The following is a 27,786-nucleotide window of genomic DNA, read 5'->3' as shown; positions in this document are numbered from 1 at the left end:
AGATTTAGTATGAGCAGTCGTAGCCACATAGGGATTGTTATGAGAGTGGTGATACTAGACACATCAAGAGAAATTGTCCCAGACTTGGAAGGGGTGTATTTCATCAGAACACTCAGGCTACAAGCTTTATTCCAGTTAATACTCCACGTGCATAGCCAGTTAGGGGTGGAGGACAGGCGGGTAGAGGTCGCCTAAGAGGTGGAGTCCCGACCCATTGATATAATTGCTATGAATTGGCTGAGGCCGATACACCAGATGGTGTAGTTACAGGTATGATTTAATTTATAATAAAAGGAGCACAATTCTTATTTTGATTCGATTTCGATTTCGATTATCGAGGTGAGAACTCCTTTCATGCTCCTTATATATGGTGGATTAGTGAATTTGTACTCCACTCCCATTTTTATCCCTGTTGGGAGATTTGAAGATGTTAGCCCGTGTCTATCATTTTATTTTGTACACTACTGAGGGCTATAAGTCCAAAAGTGACTTTATATTACTCACTACAGTAGGTTTTGATGTGATTTCAGAATAATTGATCTAAATTTTTTGAATTATATGCCCTATTGGTATGAGGGTTCATTATGTGTTGTGAATTTGTTTACGGAATTTATTGGAAAGAAGAAAGAAAGGAAATTGAAAATTTCAGTTGGCACAATGTGCAAAATACTTGTGATTCGGAGTTGAGGACGAGATCCTCGCATTTTTATATGAGGTGAAATATTTAAACTGGGCTACGAGCTGCTGTGAAAGTTATGTAAAGACGAGGTCCTTGTGGTGAAAACTTTTATGAGTTTAAATTCTCCTTTTTTGAAACTAAAATTTGTACTATAGTATTAATAAGGAGTCATGCATGTTAGGCTTATTTGATAATTCTTGTACATTTTTCTGTGCATATTTAGCCATATTCGTGCTGTAAATATAGAGTTTTAGCCTATAAAGTGGGTGCCCAGGTGGCGTTAAATGTGACTCGTTAATTCGGGTAAATAATTATGAGGTATTTATGCCTCGCGTGTTGATGTCAATATTACAAAAAATTGAAATGAGGTTTTGGTTAATATGAGGTTAATTGATGATGCTGGAATTAATTATGAACATCTATTATGATCAGAGATGTGGTTATGGGCATACGTATAATGTGTGTGTGGGCACGAAATTCCTACCGCCGGTTGAGACTAACACGCTATGTTAATATGAAAAATCTTGCATTTGAAATTGATTGGAGAGTAAGGAATTGGCTTTAAACCTTATAAGTATGGATAAAAGAAATAATCTCAACTGAGATGGTGTTGTCGGACCCATATTAAATTATGGGACAAAGAATCACCCACGAGTATGTGTGTAAGAATACACTCAGTAATTTAATGTCCTCAGAATGATTCTAGGCACGTTCGAGGAAGAACGTATGTTAAGAGGTGGAAAATATATCGACCTGACTTGTCGTTTTAAGAATTAAGGACCCGTTCAGAGACTTAAGGTCCTGAGCAACTTCGTAATATGTATTATGACTCGCGTGTGCAGTCGTGATTAGTTTTTGGAAGGTTCGGAATTAAATTGAAAGAGAAACTCTCATTTCTTAAACGTTAAATGGAAATACTTGACCAGAGACTTTTGAGAAAACGACCACGGAATGGAATTTTGATGATGTCAATAGCTTTGTATGGTGATTTCAGACTTAGGCGTATGTCCGTATTTGTATTTGGATGTCCGTAGGACAATTCGACGCATTTTGGCGAAAGTTAGAAAATAGAAGATTTTTGGAACGTTCGACCGAAGGTTGAATTTTTGATAACGAGGTCGGATTTCGATTCTGTAAATTGGAACAGCTCCATTATATCATTTATGCCTCGTGTGAAAAATTTAAAGTCATTCCGGATTGATTTGATACATTTCAACGTAAAATATAGAAGTTGGAAGATTTGAAAATTCATAAATTATTTCGATGCATGATTCATAATTTTGGCGTTGTTTGACGTGGCATGAAGCCTCGACTAAGTTTGTATTGTATTTTGGGACATGTTGGTATATTTGGTTAAGGTCCCAAAGGCCTCGAGTAAATTACGGAGGGCAAATGGATCAATTTGGGCTTGAAAAAGACTGCTGGAATTTTGAACTTGCTGGTGTGATCGCTTCTGCGGAATTATGATCGAAGAAGCGACCTCGCAGAAGCGAGGATTTAATCGTAGAAGTGACCTGGGCAGAACTGGATAAAGGTCTCAGATGCGGACAGACTTCCGCACTTGCGCAATCGCAGGTGCGATGTTTTCTACGCAGAAGCGAAGAGGCAGCGTAGCAGCGGAAATGTTGTGCACCTGCGATAATCGCAGAAGCAAAAATTGCTCCGCAGATGGGATCTTTGTGACTGGGAAGTGATCATAGAAGAAGAGCATTTTGTCCCGCAAAAGCGAAACCGCAGATGCGAAATTCTTTCGGTAGAAGCGGTTTCGGACATAAACATTAAGGACCAAAATTGGTCATTTTGCCATTTTCGATTAGAATTTTGGAGCTCGATTTTTGGGCGATTGTGGAGGAGTTCTTCAATACTTTGGCTTAGGTAAGTGTTCTATTTCGGAAAGTGATTATATTTCATGAATCTATGGTTATATTCATCATTTAATTCGAGTTTAATGGAGGAAATGAGAATTTTTGTAAAACCTTTTTAAAAATGGAAATTCAAGATTTGGAGGACGATTTATTATTGGAATTCGATAAAATTGGTATGGTTGAACTCGCATCGGAATGGGAGTTCGAATTTCGTGAAAATTATGTCGGGTTCCGAGAGGCGGGGCCGCATTGACTTTTGTTGATTTTTTAGAATAAATTTCTAAGTCGACGTTTTATTATCCGAAATTATTTCCGATGAATCGTAATGAAGTTATACAATTAATTTGGATAGATTTGAGCAGTCTGGAGGTCAATTCAAGCAAGAAGACAATTTTGGAATATCGGCATAACTACAAAAAGGTAAGTGTCTTGCCTAACCTTGAGTGGGGGAATTACCCCTTAGGCATCGAATCTTATGTGCCATTTGTGAAATGTGAAAAGCCGTGTACGCGAGGTGACGAGTACGTACTCGGGCTATATGCACAAAATTTATTGAGTTAAAGTCTTGGGAATATTGTGTAGTAAATTGGATAATTGTTGGCATTTATTTAATCATCTGTTTTCCATGCCTCAATTCACATTTATGGAATTTATTTTTATATGACGATTTGATGTGAATGTTACTTGTATATTTATGTGAATTCTGTGAGTTTGATGGTTTAATATTTCTGGAATTTAATTTCATTATGATTTTTTTCTCTGCAAATAATTAATTAAATGGGCTTAAGAAGAAGTGTTAATATAATTATCAAATTTTGGATTAATGAAGGCATTGCCCTATGCTGATTATTTTCTACCTCTATTGATTATTTTTGAGATTTTATATACATTGTGTGGAGTCTTATGCTATTTGTTGTGAAATTAACTGATTTGTTATATCTTTGGAATTGGTTGTGGCCATTGGCAAAATTCTGATATGAATTGATTTTTTTTTATGTTACCGTGATAATATTCAGTATAAATTGTTGAGTTATTATTGATATTATATGGGTATAAGGGTGGCATTTCACTATTGCTATATGTGTTGGGATATTGTCTGGGGGAAGTGATTAGGATGGATATATGAGAGATAAGGGTGGCAATAAGAGCGATAAGGGTGACTATTGATATTGTTAGGGCGGAGGGATAAGGGAGGCTATTATAGGAGTGATAAGGGTGGCTATAGGAGAGATAAGGGTAGCTATTGTCAGGGATGATATGTGATGATGTGGAGTTATTGTGTTCGTAATTTTCATGTGATGTTGGAGTATTCCTTGTGTTTATTATTGTCGGTAAACTTGATAATAGCCTGATTTATGTTGAAATTGTAAGCCTATGGCTATTGCCGGGCAAATAATGTTATATGGGATCGGGTTACACGCCGCAACGGATACGAAACATGGGCACGAGGGGCCAGAAAAATATGATGATTTTATTATTGGCACGTGAACTATTCGTGCAGCTGTGATATGAAAAGTGGGCACGAGGTGCTGAGGAAACATGATGATTTAATTATGGGCACGAAGTGCCGTTGAAATATGAAAGTGGGATGAAACCCGTGTTTACGAAAAATATGAAAAAGGGCTGAGACCCGTATTTTTATGATTATGAAATGGGGTGTCACATGGTGACTTTTAATTGAAAGAATTATATTCAAAATATTATATTTGAAAGAGATTTATTGAAAGAATTATATTTGAAAGATACTTATTTGAGGAAATTATATTTGAAAGAGATTTATTGAAATAATTATATTTGAAAGATATTTATTTGAGGAAATTATATTTTAAAGAAAGTTATTTGGAAGAATTATATGTGAAAGATATTTATTTGAAGGGAGTATATTCTAAATATATTTATTGAAAAGTATTATATCCTGAAGAGTATTATTTGAGAAGCATACAGATGAAAGATTTATATTTGAAGGACTTGATTTAATTGGGTGTACTTGTATTTATTATTTGTTGAGCAATATTAATGGTGTTCTTGTTGCCTTGCTGTGCATATCACTGGTTGATTTGTGTTGCCCTTATTGTTATTTGTTTTTTATTATTTTTGTATACTATATTTCACAGGTTATTAGACTAGTTAGTGTCTCGATTGTACCTCGTCACTACTCCACTGAGGTTAGTCTTGATACTAACTGGGTACCGACCGTGGTGTACTCATACTATACTTTTGCACAATTTTGTGCAGAGCCAGATATTTGAGCTATCGCACTCGGACAGAGTTAAAGTGTGATCGCAAGGATTCAAGATAGAGTTGTTTGGTCGTCGCAGTCCCTTGAAGTCTTTTCATTTTATTGTACTGTTAATTTTAATCAAACAGTATTGAGTATTCGATCCTTGAGATCATTTCATGTATTCAGTTAGAGTTCGTAACTCAATATTACCAGTCTTGGGATGTTTTTCATATTTATTTTCTCTGTTGGTTTTTGGCACCTGCATTGAATTAAAAAAAAAAGGCTTGAAATGTAAATGTACTTGCCTTATCTAGTCTTAGAGATTAAGTGTCATTACGATACCTGTGGTGGAATTTTGGGTCGCGACATACAATGTGACAAAGACTTTTTGTGGGCGATGTTGTTGCCACGAATCTTTTGCTTAAAATTATCTTACAGATTATTACAATTTTAAAACATTCTAAAATCTAGGAAATTTAGGAAATAACTTTATTCGATGAAAAAAGTAGAAAAGTAACAACTTGTTCGTCGTTGAGTTAAGTTTTATTTTTAAAATTATTTTTTTCACTTTAATTATTTTAAAAGAATAAAACAGTTGCTAGTTGCTAGATATATCAAAGCCGAAGGGATCCACCCCTGAATTATCTTTACGGACTATACCGACGTCCCAAAATTCCTTTTTTCCCAAAATCCTTCCCATCCACCAAGGACTCTTATCTAGCAAGTTCGACTGACGATTTCGCCACTCCTTCATCTTTTTTCCTCAAATATAACCAGTTCCTACAGACGATTTCTTGTAGTGCTTCTCTACAAGATTAGATTTTATGTGGAATGTGGCAAACCCTGGAGTCGTCACTAAAGTAAGGATTTCTGTGGCAATTTTACACAATTGCCAGAAAACGCAATAACTTTAGAGGTGACCCCTTATCGTTTTCACAATTATTATTTTATTCGTGACGACTCTAAAAAGTCGCCACTAAAAGTGATTGTATTAGTGGCAACATAATTTACATCGCGCCGAATGTGTACTAAATTTTCATTTTTCGCCTAGAACTAAATGTATAATAAGGCAAAGACCTTTTGTGTTGATGTTGTCGCCACTAATCTTTTGCATAAAATTATCTTACAGATTATTACAATTTTAAAACATTATAATATCAATGCAATTTAGAAAAAAACTTTATTCGATGAAAAAAGTAGAGAAAGCACCAACTTGTTAGTCGTTGAGTTAAGTTTTATTTTTAAAAATCTTTTTTTTTTGCTTTAATTATTATAAAAAATAAAAAAGGTTGCTAGATATATCAAACCCAAAAGGATCCACCCACCCTTGAATTATCTTTACAGAATCTACCGACATCCCCAAATTCCTTTTTCTCCAAAATCTCCCAAATTCCTTCCCAGCCACCGATGATGCTTATCTAGCAAGTTCTAATGACGATTTTGCCACTCCTTCATCTTTCTCCCTAAAATATAACCAGTGCCTAGAGACGATTTCTTCTAGTGCTTATATACAAGAAGTTAGATTTTCTGTGGCAACCTTTAGTAGCGACCCCTGGAGTCGTCACTAAAGTAAGGATTTCCATGGTGATTTTACACCGTTGCCATAAAATGCTATAACTTTAGAGACGACCTCTTATAGTTGCTATGATTATTAGTTTATTCGTGACGATTCTAAAAGGTCGCCACTAAAAGTGATTGTATTAGTGGTGTCGTAATTTACATCCCAACGAATTTGTACTAAATTTCCATTTTTCGCCTAGAACTAAATGTACAATGTGGCAAGGACTTTTTATGGCGATGTTGTTGCCACTAATATTTTACTAAAAAATATCTTACAGATTATTGCAAATTTAAAACATTATAAAATCTATGCAATTTAGGAAATAACTTTATTTGATGAAAACAGTAGAGAAAGCACCAACTTGTTCGTCGTTGAGTTTAGTTTTATTTTTTAAAATCTTTTTTTTACTTTAATTATTTTAAAAGAATAAAAAAGTTGCTAGATATATCAAACCCAAAGGATCCACCCGTGAATTATCTTTACAGACTATACCGACGTCCCGTAATTCCTTTTTTCCCCAAATCCTCCAAATATCTTCCTAGCCACTAACGACTTGTCAAGACGCGGAATTTCCATCCTTATGACCGTGATGGTGCCTAATATCTCACTTGCTAGGACAACCAACGTTATAATGGTTTTAATCCATTTTGAACAAATTAAATTAACTTATGCCAATTAACTGAAATAGTTGTAATGGAACTGTAATAAAGTGCGAAGAAGTAATAAAAATGTCTAAATACAACCCAGAACTGGTGTCACAGGTGCACGAGCTACTAGAATAATACAGATAAAGGTCCAAAATGAAAGTAAAGTTTTCTGAAAAAATACACAACTAAGATTAAGTAGAAGGGGACTTCAGGGCTGCGAACACCGAGCAGTTGTACCTTAAGTCTTCATCCAATAGTTAACTCGAGTAATCTACTGACCGTCGCTGGGACCGACTCCAAAATCTGCACAAGAAGTGCAGAGTGTTGTATGAGCACAACCGACCCCATGTACTCTATTAGTGTCGAGCCTAACCTCGACGAAGTAGTGACGAGGCTAAGGCGGGTCACTTACAATAACCAGTACGCAGTATAATAATAATGACAAGAAAGGAAATACATGAATATAAAACAGTTAATTCATGACCGTAAACTCAATCCTCGAAAACCAGTAAAACCAGATATACCAAATCCTCAGAATTTCGTATGAAAACACCGAAGCCAACACAATACAACAAGGAATACCAAATATATAAATTATTGTGACGCGCAACCCGATCCCACCGTACAAACACAATCATCCCTTATTCCTCCATGTAAATATCAATAATAACAAGTAAAATATATGTCGCGGCGCACAACCTGATCCCGCCATATAATAAGAATCAGTAACATAATCCTCCCTTATTTCACCTGTTGAGGCGTGCAACCCGATCCTACCATATCAATATCAATCTTCCTTATTTCACCTGTTGCGGTGTGCAACCCAATCCATAAACATAAATCAATCAATAATATCAATTCAACAACTCAAATCATAAGAATTTCCGATTAACGAATATGAAAGCTGAACCAGAAAGGAAATCTCGTCCCAAATTAAGAATTTACTATAATTAATACTAAGCAGTAAGTCAAGTAAAATAAATGACAACTAAAGGGTACAAGTAAGTCAATTAAGGCAATAGAAAAGATAGACGAGGACTTCAAGGTTTGTGAACGCCGACAAATCTACCTCGAGTCTCTGGATAGCGGGTCAAACAGCAAAACCTCGATCAACCCGAGCCGGTACCAAAATCTGCACAGAAAGTGCAGAGTGCAGTATCAGTACAACCGACCCCATGTACTGGTAAGTGTCAAGCCTAACCTCGACGAACTAGTGACGAGGCAAAGTCAAGGCACCTACAAATCAACCTGTACAATTTAACAGTGTATATCCAAATAATAGTAATAAAGAGCTAGGCAGGAAATATGGAGAGGGGGGAACATGCTGGAGGAAATACAAGATAAAGAACTACAATAGAATAATAACTTGAACAACCAATATACTATGAATCAACAGGAAAACGAATACAGTAAAGGAAAAATGCACGGCATCATCCTTTGTACTTTTACTCTTAACTTCACCATAAAATCAATAGAAATGGTACGGCATCATCCTTCGTGCATTAACTCTCATATCATGGCACGACATCACCCTTCGTGCTTTTACACTCACAATATGGCACGACATCACCCTTCGTGCTTTTACACTCACAACATGGCACATAATCACCCTTCGTGCATTAACACTCTCCCTTACCATAATACAATGAACAATTAACAACATGGAGATAGAATAACAAGTACAAGTCTAACTTCAGCATTTGGTTCCCCAACATAAATCTCAACTTCGAAATAAATACTCAATTATCACCAGAAAATCCGTAAACATGATAATAATGATTAATTTATCAACATTAGTCTAAACACATAGCAATTAGGCATGGGAAAGAGACAATATAAGAAAAACGGAAGAAACATGGAAAGGAGCTAAATTGAAGGCGCATAAGTACTCGTCACCTCACATATACACCGCTCACATGAATTTCGCATAGCAATTAATCTGAGGTTCCTAATTTCCTCAAGTCAGGGTTAACCAAGACACTTGCCTCGCTCTGAAGGCCACTTAATACTCAATCATAGCTTTTCCTCTATAATTCACCTCCAAACCACTCGTATCTATTTAAAAATGACTCAATAATATCAAATGTTGCTAAAGGAATCAATTACATTGTATAAATTTAGATTTCCCAAACTTTTCCCCCAAAAAGTCCAAAAATTGACCCCGAGCCCGCTTGGTCAAAACCCGAGGTTCGGTCAAAAATTCATTTACCCATTCACCCCGTTCCCGTATATATAATTGGTTTTGGAATCCGACGTCAAATTGAGGTCTAAATCCCCAAATTTCGAAATCCCTAGTTTCTACCCCAAACGCCCAATTCTACCATGAGAACTCCAAATTTTAGGTTGAAAATTCATTAAATGTAATGGGTAATTGAAAGAAAACGGTTTAGAATCACTTACCAACACTTTGGGGAAGAGAATATCTCTTGAAAATCACCTCTAGCCCGTTTGGTTTTTGAAAAGTTGAAGAAATGGCTTAAGTCATATTTTTTATTCTGTTTTAAGTGTAGGGCGACAATGTTCATCGCGATCGCGTGAACACTGTCGCGTTCGCGAAGAGCAGCCTCCTGAGGACTTACGCAATTGAGGGAGGCCTTACATGTTCCCGAAGGTTTAGCCTGCCTTACCTTTGCATTCGCGAGATAGGGCTCGCGTTTGCATAGAGTTTCCCAGGTCCCCTGCCCAGCCTAGCTAAAGCTATGCGTTCGCGTTTGACGGGACGCATTCGCGTAGAGCAATTCCCCCCAATGCTCTGCGTTCGCGACCATGGTCTCGTGTTCGCATAGAGTAAAATCCTCCCCAGCCCAGTTTACCCTTCGCGATCGCGAGAGTAACTACGCGATCACGAAGCATAACATAGCAGACACCAGATATAACATAAACACACCAAATTTTCCAAGTCTAAAACATCGCTTAGCCTATCCGAAACTCACCCGAGCTCTCGGGGCCCCAAACCAAATATGCACACAAGTCTAAAAATATCATACGAACTTGCTCGCGCGATCAAATCGCCAAAATAACACCTAAAACTACGTCCGAATTTCTATCTTTAATATTATGCCAAAATAACACCTAAAACACTTTAAAATTTCTATCTTCATAACCGGAAGTCCGAATCATGTCAAACCAACTCCGTTTCTCACCAAAATTCACTGAAAAGTCATAAATATTATATTTGACATATACCGGGCTCGAGAACCAAAATACGAATCCGGTATCAACAAGGCCAAACATCAACCAATTCTTAAAAATAATTAATTTTCAGACTTTTAATTTTCATCAAACAATCCATAACTGGAGCTAGGGACCTCCGAATTTGATTCTGGGCATACGCCCAGGTCCCATAATTCAATATGGACCTACCGGGACCGTCAAAACATGGATCCGGGACGGTTTACCAAACATATTGGCCGAAATCAACTAAAATCAACTTTTAAGGCAAAATTTCTTATTTTCATCAATTTTCAACATAAAAGTTTTTCGGAAACACTCCCGGACTACACACGCAAATCGAGGAGAGTAAAAATGATATTTTAAGGCTTAAGAGCGCAGAATCGAGTTCTAAACCATAAGATGACCTTTTGGGTCATCACATTCTCCACCTGTAAAATAACCGTTCATCCTCGAACGAACATATAAAAGTACCTGAGCTGTTGAAAAGGTGGGGGTAACTCGAACTGAAGGGTAACTCTTTGATCTCAACTGGCAAACCTGTCGGGCTACAATAGCTACCGACTCCTCCTCGTAAGTCAAATCCTTGTCCAACTCGATAGAGCTAAAATCTAACACATGGGACGGATCACCGTGATACTTCCGGAGCATGGACACATGGAATACCGGATGAACAACTGCTAAACTAGGTGCCAATGCGAGTTTGTAAGCCACCTCACCCACTCTCTCCAGAATCTCAAAGGGTCTGATATACCTAGGGCTCAACTTGCCCTTCTTTCCGAATCTCATTACACCCTTCATGGGTGATAAGCGAAGCAACACTCTCTCTTCGACCATGAATGCAACATCACGAACTCTACGGTCGGCATAACTCTTCTGCATGGACTGAGTTGTGCAAAGTCGATCTTGAATAATCTTGACCTTATCCAAGGCATCCTGTACTAAGTATGTGCCTAACAACCGAGCCTCCCTTGGCTCGAACTACCCAACTGGCGTCCGGCACTGACTACCATATAATGCCTCATAGGGAGGCATTTGAATGCTCGACCGGTAGCTGTTGTTGTAGGCGAACTCTGCAAGGGGCAAGAACTGGTCCCACGATCCTCCAAAGTCTATAACACATGCGCGGAGCATATCCTCTAAGATCTGAATAGTGCACTCGGACTGTCCATCTATCTGAGGATGAAACGATATGTTCAACTCAACCTGCGTGTCCAACTACTGATGTACTTATCTCCAAAAGTGCGAAGTGAATTGCGTACCTCGATCAGATATGATAGACACGGGTACACCGTGAAGACGGACGATATCGGGGATGTAAATCTCTGCCAACCGCTCTGAAGAATATGTAACTGCCACAGGAATAAAATGCGTTGACTTAGTCAGCCTGTCCACAATGACCCAAACATCATCGAACTTCCTCGGAGTCTGTGAGAGTCCAGCAACGAAATCCATAGTAATACGCTCCCACTTCCACTCTGGAATCTCTATCTTCTGAAGCAAACCATCAGGTCTCTGATGCTCGTACTTGACTTGATGACAATTTAGATACCGTGCTACATATGCAACTATATCCTTTTTCATCCTCCTCCACCAATAATTCTGCCTCAAGTCCTGATACATCTTGGTGGCGCCCGGATGAATAGAATACCAGGAACTGTGGGCCTCCTCTAGAATCAACTCACGAAGTCCATCCACATTAGGCAGGCAAACATTACCCTGCATCCTCAAAACTCCATCATCTCCGACCGTAACCTGCTTGGCATCACCATGTCGCACCGTGTCCCTAAGGACAAGCAAATGAAGGCCATCATACTGCCGCTCCCCCATGTGCTCAAACAATGAAGACCGAGCAACGGTACAAGCTAGAAAACGACTAGGCTCAGAAACATCCAACCTCACGAATTGATTGACCAAAGCATGAACATCTAGTGCAAGAGGTCTCTCACCGATTGGAATATATGCAAGGCTACTCATACTAGATGACTTTCTACTCAAAGCATCGGCCACCACATTGGCCTTCCCGGGATGATACAATATGGTGATATCATAGTCTTTCAATAGCTCCATCCACCTCCTCAGCCTCAAATTGAGCTCTTTCTTCTTGAACAAATACTTCAAGCTCCAATGATCCATGAATACCTCACATGGCACGCCATAAAGATAGTGCCACCCAAATCTTTAGCTCATGAACAATGGCTGCCAACTCTAAGTCATGAACATGGTAATTCTTCTCGTGAACCTTCATCTACAGCGAAGCATATGCAATAACCTTGTCATCCTGCATCAATACCGCACCTAGACCAATACGAGATGCATCATAATATACTGTATAAAATCCTGAACCTGAGGGTAACACCAATACCGGTGTCGTAGTCAAAGCTGTCTTGAGCTTCTGAAAGCTCGCCTCACACTCGTCCGACTATCTGAACAGGGCACCCTTATGGTTCAACCTGGTCAATGGGACTGCGATGGATGAAAAATCCTCCACAAACCGACGATAATAACCTGCCAATCCCAAGAAACTACGGATCACTATAGCTGATGTGGGTCTAGGCCAATTCTGAGCTACCTCAATCTTCCTAGGATCCACCTGAATACCTTTTGTTGATACAACTTGACCCAAGAAAGCAACTAAACTCAACCAAAACTCGCATTTTGAGAACTTAGCATATAACTGGTTGTCTCTCAGAGTCTGAAGAACAATCCGAAGGTGCTGCTCATGCTCCTCTCGATTGTGGGAGTAGATCAAGATATCATCAATAAACACAATCATAAAGGAATCCAAGTAGGGCTTGAACACCTGGTGCATCAAATCCATGAATGTTGCTGGGGCATTTGTCAACCCAAAGGACATCACCAGAAACTCATAATGACCGTAACGAGTCCAAAAAGCTGTCTTAAGGACATCGGATGCCCTAATCCTCAACTGATGGTAGCCAGATCTCAAATCAATCTTCGAAAATACCTTGGCACCCTGAAACTAATCAAATATATCACCAATTATCGACAATGGATACTTGTTCTTAATGGTGACTTTGTTCAACTGTCGATAATCTATACACATCCTCATCGATTCATCTTTCTTCTTCACAAACAACAACTGTGCACCCCAGGACGAGACACTAGGTCTAATGAAGCCCTTATCAAGCAAATCATGCAATTTTTCCTTCAATTCTTTCAACTCTGGCGGGGCCATGCGGTATGGAGGAATGGAATAGGGTTGAGTGCTCGGAACCAAATCAATGTAGAAATCAATATCCCTGTCGGGTGGCATCCCCGGCAGGTCTGTAGGAAACACCTCTGGAAACTCACGAACAACCGGCACTAAATCCATGGAAAGAACCTCCGTACTAGACTCGCGGACATAAGCCAAATAAACTAGACACCACTTCTCGACCATATGCTGATCCTTCACATAAGAGATAACCCTGCTGGTGGAATGGATAGAAGTCCATCTCTACTCTAATCGAGGCAACCCTGGCAAGGCTAAGGTCACCGTCTTGGCGTGATAATCCAATATAGCTTTATAAGGTGACAGTTAATCCATACCCAAGATGACATCGAAATCAACCATATCGAGAAGTAGAAGATCTACACAAGTCTCAAGACTCCCAATGGTGACTACAAAAGAACGATAAACACAATCTACAACAATAGCATCTCCTACAGGTGCGGACACATACACATACATATGAGCACTCAAAGAATCATGAGGCACAACCAAATATGAAGCAAAATAGGATGACACATAGGAGTAAGTAGATCCCGGATCAAATAGAACTGAAGTATCTCTACTGCAAACAGAAACAGTACCTGTGATAACAGTGTCGAATGACTCAGCCTCAGGCCTGGCTGGAAAAGCATAACACTGGGGCTGGGCCCCACCACCCTGAACTACATCCCTAGGATGGCCTCTAGCTGGCTGGTCTCCACCTCTAACGTCCTGACCTCCACCTCTAACAGTTGGCCCCTACCTCTAGCTGCCTGACCCCTGCCTCTGGCTGGATGAGCAGGTGGTGAAACAACTGGTGCCGGAACTATGGCATGAGAACCCTAATGTTGTGAGTTGCCCAATGCTCGAGGGCAAAATCTAGCAATGTTCCTCGGATCACCACAAGTATAGCAAGACCTCGGCTGCTGTGACTACTGGCCATGAAACTGACCCTGTCAACCTGAGTAACCACCCTAATAACTCTGGAGTGGAGGTGCACTAATAGGGGCTAGTGGTGCGCTGTAGGCTAGCTGGTTGGGATAGTGCATCTGAGGACCACGACTACCTGAGGCACCGTGGGATGCCTAGAGTGCTGAATGAAATATCCTGGAGGGGACAGCCTCTGCCATAAGTACCCCGGCCTCCAGATGAGGCTCCACTGAATCCACCGGCGCGACGAGGCCTCTTGTCAGAACCATGACCACTCCTCTGAGATAAAACCATCTCGAATCTCCTGGTAACATTGGCAAACGCCTGAAAAGAATTCTCAATCCCAATCTCCTTATCCATCTACAATCTGATAGGCTGAGCAAGTCCATTAATAAACCTCCTCACCCCCCTCTCTCTCTCTCTCTCTCGGTAGGAAGCAGGAGAATAGCATGACAGGCCAAATCCAAAAAATAGGTCTCATACTGAGTAACAGTCATACTGCCCTGCTTGAGACGCTCGAACTGACGGAGACGCTCCTCTCTCAGTGTGATAGGCAGAAACTTCTCTAGGAAGATCTGAGAGAACTGGTCCCAAGTAAGAGCAGGCGACCCCGCTTGTCTGGTCAACAAATAATCTCTCCACCATTTTTTGGCAGAACCAGTCATCTGAAATGCGGCAAAATCGACTCCAATGGTCTTCACTATACCCATGTTCCGTATCACCTAATGACATCTGTTAAGATACTCATGGGGATCCTCTGAAGGAGCACCACTGAAGTAAACTGGGAAGAGCTTGGTAAACCTGTACAATCTCTATAAATACTCATAAGACATAACTGACCCATCACCGGTCTATGCCCAACAACTGGCTAAACTACTCCGACCGGATGAGCAGCTGGAGTCTGCTACTAGGGATCCATCAGCTCCGGAGTGTGAGTACCAGGATTCTAGGCTCCTCCTCCAGCCTAAGAGACGGTTGGTGCCATGAGAAATGCGCCAATCTATGGCACTCTCTCCATAAGGCCTACCAAATGGACAAAAGCATCTGGAACCTGAGCTAGTCCGACTGGCACAGCCTGGGCTGGAACCTCCTCATCAAACTCTACATGAGGCTCCACCAGTGGTGCTGCTGCTCAGGCTATGGCCTTGCCCCTAACTAGGCCTCGACCTCTACCCCTCATAGGAGCTGCCACTGGAGGCTCTGGATGCTGCTCGGCTGAAGATGTGGTACGCATTCTCGCCATCTGCGAGAGAATAAAAGTAGAAGAGTTCAATCAGTATTGAGAAAACAACATCGCACGACAGAGAAGAATACAAGTGAAATTTGTTCCTAAACTTCATAGCCTCTAGAAGATAAGCACATACGTCATTGTACTGATCCTCGAGACTCTACTAAGCTCGCTCGTGAATCGTGAGACCTAGGCAACCTAGTGCTCTGATACCAATTTGTCACGACCCGTAATTTCCAATGTTAGGACCGTGATGACACCTAACATTTCACTTGCTAGGTAAGCCAACGTTAGAGAATCAGGAAAATCAATCCTTATTCCATTTAGTAATTAACAACAAATTTACCTAAGATGAAATATAGTGAGTGCGGAATAACATCAAGATTGTTTTTACTACTACCACCCGGATTTGGAGTCACAATTCACGAGGAATCTAGAATTTACTACAAATAATAGTCTGAGAGAAATATAATTGTTTGAGTGAAAGAAACAGTAATACAGAAAAGATAGACGGGGACTTCAAGGTATGTGAACGCCGACAGATCTACCTTGAGTCTCCGGATAGCGAGTCCAACAGCAAAAACCTTGATCAACCTGAGTCGGTACCAAATTCTGCACAAAAGGTGCGGAGTGCAGTATCAGTACAACTGACCCCATGTACTGGTAAGTGTCGAGCTTAACCTCGACGAAATAGTGATGAGGATAAGGAATGGCACCTACAAATCAGTCTGTACAATTTAACAGTGTATATCCAAATAATAGTAATGAAGAGCTAGAAAGGAAATATCGGGAGGGGGAAACATGCTGGGGGAAATACGAGATAAAGAACTATAGCAGAATGATAACTGGAACAGCCAATATACTATGAATCAACAGGAACACGAATACAGTAAAGGAAAAATATACGGCACCACCCTTTGTGCTTTTAATCTCAACTTCACCAAAAAATCAATAGAAAATGCACGGCATCACCTTTCGTGCATTAACTCTCATATCATTGCATGACATCACCCTTCGTGCATTAACACTCACAATATGGCACGACATCACCCTTCGTGCTTTTACACTCACAATATGGCACGGCATCACCCTTCGTGCTTTTACACTCACAACATAGCATGACGTCACCCTTCATGCATTAACACTCTCCCTTACCATAATATAATAAACAATTAACAACATGGAGATAAAATAACAAGTACAAGCCTTACTTCAGCATTTGGTTCCACAACATAAATCTCAACTTCGAAATAAGTACTCAATTATCACCAGAAGATCCGTAAACATGATAAGAACGATTAATTTAACAACATTAGTCTAAACACGTAGCAATTAGGCATGGGAAAGAGAGAATATAAGAAAAACGAAAGAAACAAGGAAAACAGGTAAATTGGAGGCGCATAATTACTCGTCACCTCACATATACGTCGCTCACATGAATTTCACATAGGAATTAATCTGAGGTTCCTAATTTCCTCAAGTCATGGTTAACCAAGACACTTACCTCGCTTTGAAGGCCACTTGATACTCAATCACAACTTTTTCTCTAGAATTCACCTCCAAAACCCTCGTATCTATTCAAACATGACTCAATAATATCAAATGTTGCTAATGGAATCAATTATTACATTGTATAAATTTAGATTTCCCAAACTTTTCCCCCAAAAAGTCCAAAAATCGACCCTGGGCCTGCTTGGTCAAAACCCGAGGTTCGGACCAAATTCCATTTACCCATTCACCCCCGAGCCCGGATATATAATTGGTTGTGGAATCCGACCTCAAATTGAGTTCTAAATCCCCCAAATTTCGAAATCCCTAGTTTCTACCCCAAACGCCCAATTCTACCATGAGAACTCCAGATTTTAGGTTGAAAATTCATGAAATGTAATGGGTAATTGAAAGAAAATAGTTTAGAATCACTTACCAACACTTAGGGGAAGAGAATATCTCTCGAAAATCGCCTCTAGCCCGTTTGGCTTTTGAAAAGTTGAAGAAATGGCTTAAGTCCTGTTTTTATTCTGTTTTAAGTGTTTGGCGACAGTGTTCATCGCGGTCGCGTTCACGAAGAGCAACCTCCTAAGGAATTATACGATCGCGGGAGGCCGTACACGTTCGCGAAGGTTTAGCCTGCCTTACCTTCGCGTTTGCGAGACAGGTCTCACATTCGCATAGAGTTTCCCAGGTCCCCTGCCCAACCTAGCTAATGTTATGCGTTCGCGTTCGACGGGTCGCGTTCGCGTCGAGTAACTCCACCCAATGCTCCGCGTTCACAACCATGGTCTCGCGTTCGCATAGAGTAAAATTCTCCCCTATCCAGTTTCCTTTTCTTGATCGCGAGAGTAACTATGCGATCGCGAAGCACGACATAGTAGACACCAAAAATTAAATTTTCTATTTTCACAACCGGATGTTCGAATCACGTCAAACCAACTCCGTTTCTCACCAAATTTCATAGATAAGTCATAAATATTATATTGGACTTATACCAGGCTCCGAAACCAAAATACGGACCCGGTATCAACAAGGCCAAATATCAACCAATTCTTAAAAACAATTAATTTCCATACTTTTAATTTTTATCAAAAATTCATAACTCGAGCTAGGGACCTCTAAATTCGATTCCGGGCATACGCCCCGGTCCCATTATTCGATACGGACCCACCGAGACCATCAAAACATGGATCCGGGGCCGTTTACCAAAAATATTGATTAAAGTCTACTAAAATCAACTTTTAAGGCAAAATTTCTTATTTTCATCAATTTTCAACATAAAGGTTTTACGGAAACACATCCGGACTGCGCAGACAAATCGAGGATGGTAAAAATAATATTTGTAAGGCTTAAGAGAATAGAATCAAGTTCTAAAACATAAGATGACCTTTTGGGTCATCACAAGAAGCAATTAAAGCATGTAATAGTTAAGTCATGGAATAAAATAATTAATGAAATACGAAAAAGCATAGAAACAAATATTGTGAAGGCGTATATACAATCGACACCTCGCATATATGCGGTTACACATGAATTTCACATAGCACATAGCTCAAGGGCTCTTAAATCTCTCAAATCAAGGTTAAACCCAACACTTACCTCACTCCGCAAGCAAATCAAAGCTCTACCGGAGACTTTCCTCTACAATATGCCTCCGAACCAACCGAATCTAACCAAAATCAACTCAATAATATCAAAAAATACTAGGGAAATTAAGTACAATACATAAAGCTCAGATCTTTACATTTTTCTGAAAAAGTCAACAAATGTCAACCCCGGTCTCACTTGGTCAAAACCCGAGATTCGGGCCGAAACTCATTTATCCATTCACCTGGAGCCCGATTCTATAATTAGTTTTGAAATCCGACCCTAATTTGAGGTCTAAATCCGAAAATTTCTAAAACCCACAATTCTTCCCAAATCCCTAATTTTCTACCATAAAAGAACAATGATTAAGGCTCGAAATTAATGGTTGATGATGAAAATGGAAGAAAATAAGTTAAAGTATACTAACCTATGAAAGGGTGATGACATTTCTCCTCAAAATCGCTTCTAGGCCGAGCTCTAATGAAAAGATGGTGAAAACTATGTGAAATCCCAATTTTTAGGAGTTTAAATGACTGGTGTAAGGTGTTCATCGCGTTCGCGAGATACCTGACGTGTTCGCGAAGAGCACTGCCCATATGGCCATCGCGATCACGACATACTCTATGTGTTCGCGTAGGATTAACCCACCTCGGCTTCGCGTTCGCTAGCCTGGGCTCGCGTTCGCGAAGGAATGGCCGCATTCACGAAGGACAGACCCCCCCCCCCCCCCACTGCTCCGTGTTCGCGACCATATCTTCGCGTTCGCGAAGAACAAATTCCTCTCCAGTCCCAATTTACTCTTTGCGATCGAGAGAGTGTCTTCGCGATCACGAAGAAGCATGCACTAGAAAGCAGCAGAAACTAAACCAGCTTTTCCGTAAGTTCAAAATCATCCACAACCTATCTGAAACTCACCTGATCCCTTGGGTCTCCAAACCAAACATGCACACAAATCCAAAAATATCATATGAACTCGCTCGCATGATCAAAACACCGAAATAACACCTAGAACTACAAACCGGACATCAAAGCAAATGAAATTTTTAAAGAAACTTAAGAACTTTAAATTTCTCAACCGGACGTCCGAATCACGTCAAATCAACTATGTTTTGCACTAAATTTTGCAGATAAATCATAAATACTGAAATGAACCTATACCAAGTTCCGGAATCGAAATTTGAATCCGGTAGTAACAAAGTCAAACTACAGTCAAATTTATTAATTCTTTAAACCTTTAAACTTTTAGTTTTCAATAAATTATGATAAATCAAGCTAGGGACTACCGAATTCAATTTTGGCCAAACACCCGAGTCCCAAATCACGATACTAATCCACCGGGACCATTAAAATACTGATCTGGTTCCATTTTATCAAAACGTTTACCGAAGCCATCTCAAATGAGTTTTGAGGCACGATTTCACTTTTTCATAAATTTTCTCATATAGACCTTCCAGAAAAAAGGACACGGACTATGCATGCAAATCGAGGAAGGCTAAATGGAGCTATTTGAGGTCTCGAATCATAAAAATAAATAGAAACTATAAATGACCTATCGGGTCATCACATTCTCCACCTCTAAAATAAATGTCCGTCCTCGAACAGACATAGAAAAGTACCTGGGCTGGTGAAAAGGCGTGGATATTTACTCCGCATGTCCGACTCGGACTCCCACGTGGATGCCTCGATCGGCTGACCTCTCCACTTCACTCGAACTTAATGATAACTCTTAGATCTCAATTGCCGTACATGCCGGGCTAGAATATCCATCGGCTCCTCCAAATTAGTCAAATCCTTATCCAATTGGACGGAGCTGATATCTAACACATAGGACGGATCACCGTGAGATTTATGGAGCATGGACACATGGAACACCGGATGGACTAATGATAAACTAGGTGGCAATGTGAGCTTGTAGGCCACCTCACCCATTTTTTGAAGAATCTAAAAGGGTCTGATGTACCTGAGGCTCAACTTGCCCTTCTTTCCGAACATCATCACACCCTTCATGGGTGAAATCCAGAGCAATACCCTCTCTCCAACCATGAATGCAACATCACGAACTCTACGGTCGGCATAACATTTCTGCCTAGATTGAGTGGTGCGAAGTCGATCCTGAATAATCTTCACCTTATCCAAGGCATCCTGCACTAAATCTGTACCCAACAATCGAGCCTCCCCCAGCTCGAACCATCCAACTTGCAAATGACACCGCCTCCTATATAATGCCTCATAGGGAGCCATCTGAATGCTCGACTGGTAGCTGTTGTTGTAGGCAAACTCTGCAAGCAAAAAGAACAAATCCCAAGAACCCCTGAAATCCATAACGCAAGCGCGAAGCGTATCTTCCAATATCTGAATAGTGCGCTCGGACTGTGTGTCCATCTAGGGATGAAATGATGTTCTCAACTCAACCTGCGTGCCCAACTCATGTTGTACGGCCCTCCAGAAATGCGAGGTGAATTGTGTACCTCGATCAAAAATGATAGACACGGGCATACCGTGAAGACGGATGATCTCGCGGATGTAGATCTCAACTAACCACTTTGAAGAATAGGTAACTGCCACTGGAATGAAATATGCCGACTTGATCAACCTGTCCACAATGATCCATACCGTGTCGAACCTCTTCTAAGTCCGTGGGAGTCCAACAACAAAATTCATAGTGATATGCTCCCACTTCCACTCAGGAATCTCTAACTTCTAAAGCAAACCACTAGGCCTCTGATGCTTGTACTTTACTTGCTGAAAATTTAGAAACTGAGCTACATATGTAACTATACCCTTCTTCATCCTCCTCCAGAAATAATGTTGCCGTAAGTCCTGATACATTTTGGCGGCACCTGGATGAATAGAATACCGGGAACCGTGGGCCTCCTCAAGAATCAACTCACGAAGCCCATCCACATTGGGCACACAAATACTACCCTACATCCTCAAAACCCTATCATATCCAAGTAGCCTACTTGGCACCACCGTGCTGCACCATGTCCTTAAGTATAATCAAATGGGGATCATCATACTGACGCTCTCTGATGCGCTCATACAAGAAAGACTGAGCGACTGTGCAAGCTAGCACATGACTAGGCTCTGAAATATCTAACCTCACAAACTGATGGGCCAAAGTTTGAACATGTGCTGCAAGCGGTCTCTCAATAACTGGGATATACGCAAGGCTACCCATACTCGGCCACCACATTGCCCTTCCAAGGGTGATACAAATTGGTGATATCATAGTCCTTCAACAGCTCCAACCATCTTCTCTGCCTCAAGTTGAGATCTTTTTTCTTGAACAAATACAATATACTCCGAATATCTGTGAATACCTCATGCGACACGTCGTAAAGATAGTGCCTCCAAATCTTTTGCGCATGAACAATGGTTGCCAACTCTAAGTTATGAACAGGGTAATTCTTCTCATGCACCTTCAACTATTGTGATGCATATGCAATCACCCTACTATCATGCATCAATACTACACCGAGACCCATACAAGATGAAGCACAATACACCATGTAAGACTCTAAACCTGTGGGTAACACCAACACCGGTGACGTAGTCAAATCAGTCTTGAGCTTCTGGAAACTCGAATCATACTCATCCGACCATCTAAATGGGGCACCCTTCCTTGTCAATCTAGTCAATGGGGTTGCTATGGATGAACCCTCCCCCCTACATGAACCGGATGTAATAACCTACCAAACCCAGAAAACTCCGAATCTCTGTAGCTGAAGTAGGTCTAGGCCAGTTCTGAACTACCTCAATCTTCTTAGGATCCACCTTTATGCCCTCTGCCGATACAACATGCCCCAAAAAGGCGACTGAGTCTAACCAAAACTTACACTTTGAAAACATGGCATATAACTAGCTATCTCTCAGAGTCTGAAGTACAATCCAAAGATGTTGTTCATGTTTTTCACGATTGCAAAAGTAGATCAAGATATCATCAATGAATACAATTACAAAAGAATCCAAGTAGTGCTTGAACACCCGGTTCATCAAATCCATAAATGTTATTGGAGCATTTGTAAACCCAAATGACATCACTAGGAACTCATAATGCCCATACCAAGTCCAAAAAGCCATCTTAGGGATATCAGATGCCCTAATATTCAACTAATAGTAGCCATACCTCAAAGCAATCTTTAAAAACACTTTGGCACTCTGAAGCTGATCAAATAAATCATCAATCCTCGACAACGAATATTTGTTCTTGATGGTGACTTTGTTCCACTACCGATAGTCTATTACACATCCTTGTCAACCCATCCTTATACTTCACGAACAACACGGGCACACCCTTGGGAGAGACACTAAGTCTAATGAAACCCCTATCAAGCAAATCTTGCAACTACTCCTTCAATTCCTTCAACTCTGGCGGGCCATACAGTATGGCAGAATAGAAATGGGCTGAGTGCCTGGAGCCAAATTATATAGAAGTCAATGTCCCTGTCGGATGGCATCCCTGGCAGATCTGTAGAAAACACCTCCGGAAACTTACGAACAATTGGTACTGAATCCATGGAAGGAACCTCCGCTCTAGAATTAAGGACATAGGCCAAATAAGCTAGACATCCCTTCTCGATCATACTTCAATCCTTCACATAAGAAATAACTCTGATGATAGAGTGGCCAGGATTCCCTCTCCACTCTAATCGAGGTAACCCCGTCATGGCTAAAGTCACCATCTTGGCATGTGATCTCGCCCAAGTCACACCTCAAATTGGGGTTGTGAAGCGGTCGATTGTAATAATAATGCCCAACTAGGAGTCGGGATCGAATCCACATTGAGCATAGATGGTATGAGTGGTATGTATTTGGTCTAAGCACGTGAATTGTCTAAGTTTCACTTCCACAAACTTTGTTTTGATTTTACTTCTAAAATTATACTAAGGATTGCAATTGAAAACTTTGAAACTAGAGAAGAATATTTTTGTTGTTGTTTTTCAAATATGTAAAAGGTCTAGGGGTGTGACTTCCACCTAGGTATTTTCCTAACGGGTTATGGGCTTTAGAGCGAGTTTCGTTGGTCGGGGTGTATTATAGCAATCAACACTCAAATACACACTCAATACCTCTTGGTAAGAGAGTGGTTTTGCCCAATTTGGCTTTCTCAAGTCCAAATGGGTATTGAACTAAACAGATGACAAATTGCTCAAGTCGAATTTTACTATATTTAGGTTCAACCCTTTAATTGGGACTATCAATCTCTTGATTTCATCCCAAACTTTTGTTAACCAAGTTTTCCTAGATTAAGTCCCTCTTTTTCAAGTAGAGACCAAGTCAAATAGGCTTGAACCAATATTTGCAACCATTAATTTTATAATTATAGCAAGAACTAGGCTAAATTATACTTACCCATCCATAAATAAGCCCTAAATCAAACACCCATTAGGATCCCACACTAGGGTTGGGTCACAACCCTAGCTAGAAATTTAGCTATGCATAGAGGGTATTGAAGAAAAGATGATAAAACTCATATTGAAAGAAAAATAGATGAAAATCCAATGTAAAATCAACAAGATAAGCGGTCTATTTATACACAGCTAAAATATTTGGACAAAATTGCCCTTCCGGAGGTTCTGCGGCAGCACAATTCTGTTTGCGGTCCACACTTTGCTTCAGCTCTTGACAGGAGTTGGATCTTCGACCGCACAATTCTGCATTGTGGACGCGTCTCTTGAGTTCTGCGGACCGCACAATTCTGGTACGGCCACACATTTGATTTCTGCGGCAGCACAATTATAGTGCGGTCCGCAGCTCTTGGAGTTAGAACTCTCTGAACCTTGACTTCTGTGGCCGCACAATTATTGTGCGGTCCGCACCTTACATTGCAGATTTGTTAATTCTTCTGCAGCCGCACACAAAATTCTGTGGTCCGCACTTTAGCTTTTTATTCTTTATTTTTGTCCTTGTTCAAAAGCGCTCCTATTGAGTTTGATTTCATTGTAATGGCTCATTTTCCAATACTCCTGCAAGTAGGCATATTTCATCAGTTTTCGGGAATACCCTTAAATAGTTTTGAACTAAAACAAAAGTCAAAAGGCGCAAATAAGTAGTCAAAATCCTCACTTATCAGCGTGACAGTCCAATATAGCATGATAAGGTGACATTCAACCCATACCCAAGATAACATCAAAATCTACCATATCAAGAAGTAGGAGATCTACGCTAGTCTCAAGACTCCCAATAGTAATCACACACGAGCGATAGACACGATCTACAACAATAGAATCTCCCACCTTGACACATACACAAGATCACTCAAAGAATAACGAGGCACAACCAGATATGAAGCAAAATAGGATGACACGTAGAAATAAGTAGATCCCGGATCAAACATAATTGAAACAACTTTATGGAAAACTGGAATAATACCTGTGATAACGGTGTCATATGACTCGGCCTCAGGCCTAGCTGGGAAAGAATAACATCGAGGTTGGGCCCTAGGATAACCTCTAGCTGGCTGGCCTCCACCTCTAACGGCCTGACCTCCTCCTCTAACGGCATGACCTCTACCTCTGGCAGCCTGACCGTCGCCTCTAGTTGGCTGAGCTGGCAGTAGAGCAAACGGTGTTGGAACTATGGCAGGAGAACTCTGTTATGGCATGCCATCCAATAATCTCGAACAGAGCCTCCTGATATGACTGACGAGCTTAAAACACACACTTAAATTATGTTTTCTAATCAAATATAGTATATTATAATATCATATCCACAAGGATTTGATTTAAACAGTATTCTCGTAGTTTCTAGATTGATTGTTATGAAAGAGGATCAACAATTGAGATTTATATGATTTCTAACTAAAATTAACTAAGAGTCTAAAGTTATTGACTAATGACAATCGAAACAAGGAATAAGCAAAGAAAGTTATCAGTGGAAGAAAATAGGGTTTTGATAGGATAGGTGCAAGATAATTGTTTTGGATCTAACTCTAGATAATGCACTTCTAATGTTCAAGTGAGACTCTCAAATTCACCCAATTATTAGTTCAAATGTTCAGCAAAAACTCCTCTCTCGATTAAATTTTAACCTCACAAGATGAACAAATTTAAGCACGTGAAGATATGCAAGAATGCGTAGTGGATTGGTCTTTAGGAGAAACTCTATCGATTATCCTCCTAACTAGGTTTAATCAATGATTCAACTAGCCTCTTTCGATTACTAAGAAGAATTAATGAACTCTACCTACAATATAATGCAAAACTATCACCAGTTATGCTTCTCTCGATTACATGAACTAGTGAATATAGATACAACAATTAAATCATCCAAAAATGCTGCAATCCATAAAACTAGAGTTATATTCCACAGACAATCATCAATACACCAAATCCATCAAACCCTGAAGAGAACTACTCCATAGATATAGAGTAATTCATAACAAATATAATTAAAGTATATAAAAACATAAATTCGATCCAAACTCGGGTCTTGAGTGAGGATGGAATGACTTGTGCTTTTGCTCCTCAAACTCCTTCTTAGTTTCCTTAGGTCTAAATTATGTCAAAATTCCAGAAAATAATGTTTTTCCGTGTATTTATACCAAGTAGGGTCGGGCTCAAACGAAATCACCCTTTCCTAGCATAAATTGAAAAACTTGAAAACTTAATGCTTTTCATGCATCGCATTAGTGCAATTTTCATGGTCGTAAACTCTCTGAACTTAGCTTGTCTGACAGAATTTTGTACCGATGCTACGCACTATGCCTAACATTAGTGTATTTTTCTGTCAGACCTCAAAAATTACAAGTCTCTGAACTTCTCAAATTTCTGACGCACATTTGCTCTAATGCGTCGCATTAGTGCATTTCCTAAGAGTGTTGCTTCTTCCTTGATTTTTGACGTCCAGAAGTGATCCTCGACCCCTGAACACGATCCTGGCTTAATCTCTTAGACTTTTACTTAGACTTCAAAGCTCCAATTATTTGATTTAGCTCTACAACATCTACATAGCTCGGAATCACTCCTACAATGTATAAAACACACAATAAGTGCAAAATACTATCAATTAAAGCTCAAACACAAGTAAAGTGCAGTGAATTAGAGTGCAATAAGCGACTAAAACACGTAATTATAGCCTACTATCAATGACCAATACCGCCACACTCAAAACACACATCCTGCTGTTGTGGATGTTGAAGCTGAAGCTGACCGGAACGGGCCGAATAACCACGGTGATAGCTCTTAATCGGAGGTGCAATGATAGAATCTGATGGTGCACTGTAGGCTAGCTATCCACAATGAGGCACATAGGGACCACGACTCCCTGAAGCACTGTGAGATGTATGAAGAGCTGAATGAAATGGCCTGGGAGGATGGCTTATACCAAAAGTACCCATGCCTCCAGATAAGGCACCACTGAAACTACCAGAATGACGGGGCATCTTATCTGACACCTGCCCCCTCTCCTAAGCACGAACCAACTCGATCCGTCTGTCTATATCGACGACCGTCTGAAAGGAAATATCACTCCCGATCTTCTTGGCCATCTGTAGCCTGAGAGTAAAAGTGAGCCTATCAATAAATCTCCTCACTCTCTCCCTCTCGAAAGGAAGCAAGATAGTGGCATGGCGAGTTAGGTCCATAAATCGAGTATCATACTGGGTAACAATCATACTACCCTACTGGAGACGCTTAAACTGCCTGTGGTACTCCTCTCTCAGGGTGATAAGAATGAACTTCTCTAAAAATAGCTGTGAGAACTTATCCCACGTAACTACAGGCGACCCAACTGGTCTAGTCAACATATAATTTCCCCACCATCTCCGGGCGGAACCAGTCATCATAATTGATGCAAAATCGACCCCATTGGTCTCAGTTATACCTATGTTGCGTAACACCTCGTGGTAACGGTCTAGAAAGTCCTGTGGGTCCTCAGAATATGCACTATTGAAATATACATGAAAGAGCTTGGTAAACATATCCAATCTCAACATAGCCTCAAAAGACAAAGCGGGCCTATCATCAGCCTGTGCCGCAACGAACCCGCTGAACTACCCTAACTGGTGGGGCTGCTGGAGTTTGAAACTGGAGAGCCACCTACTCCGGGGTGTGAGTAGTAGGATTATGTTCTTCTCTCCCATCCCGAGAGACGGTTGGTGTCACCAGAAAGGTACTAGCCTGGGCCACACTCTCCATAAGACAAAGAAAACGGACTGGCGCGACCTCGCCCACGACCTTTGCCCCTGGT

Source organism: Nicotiana tomentosiformis, chromosome 12 (genome assembly GCF_000390325.3).
Source record: "Nicotiana tomentosiformis chromosome 12, ASM39032v3, whole genome shotgun sequence".
In the NCBI taxonomy this organism is placed as follows: Eukaryota; Viridiplantae; Streptophyta; class Magnoliopsida; order Solanales; family Solanaceae; genus Nicotiana; species Nicotiana tomentosiformis.
The sequence above is the reverse complement of the archived record's forward strand: the minus strand, read 5'-3'. Positions refer to the sequence as shown.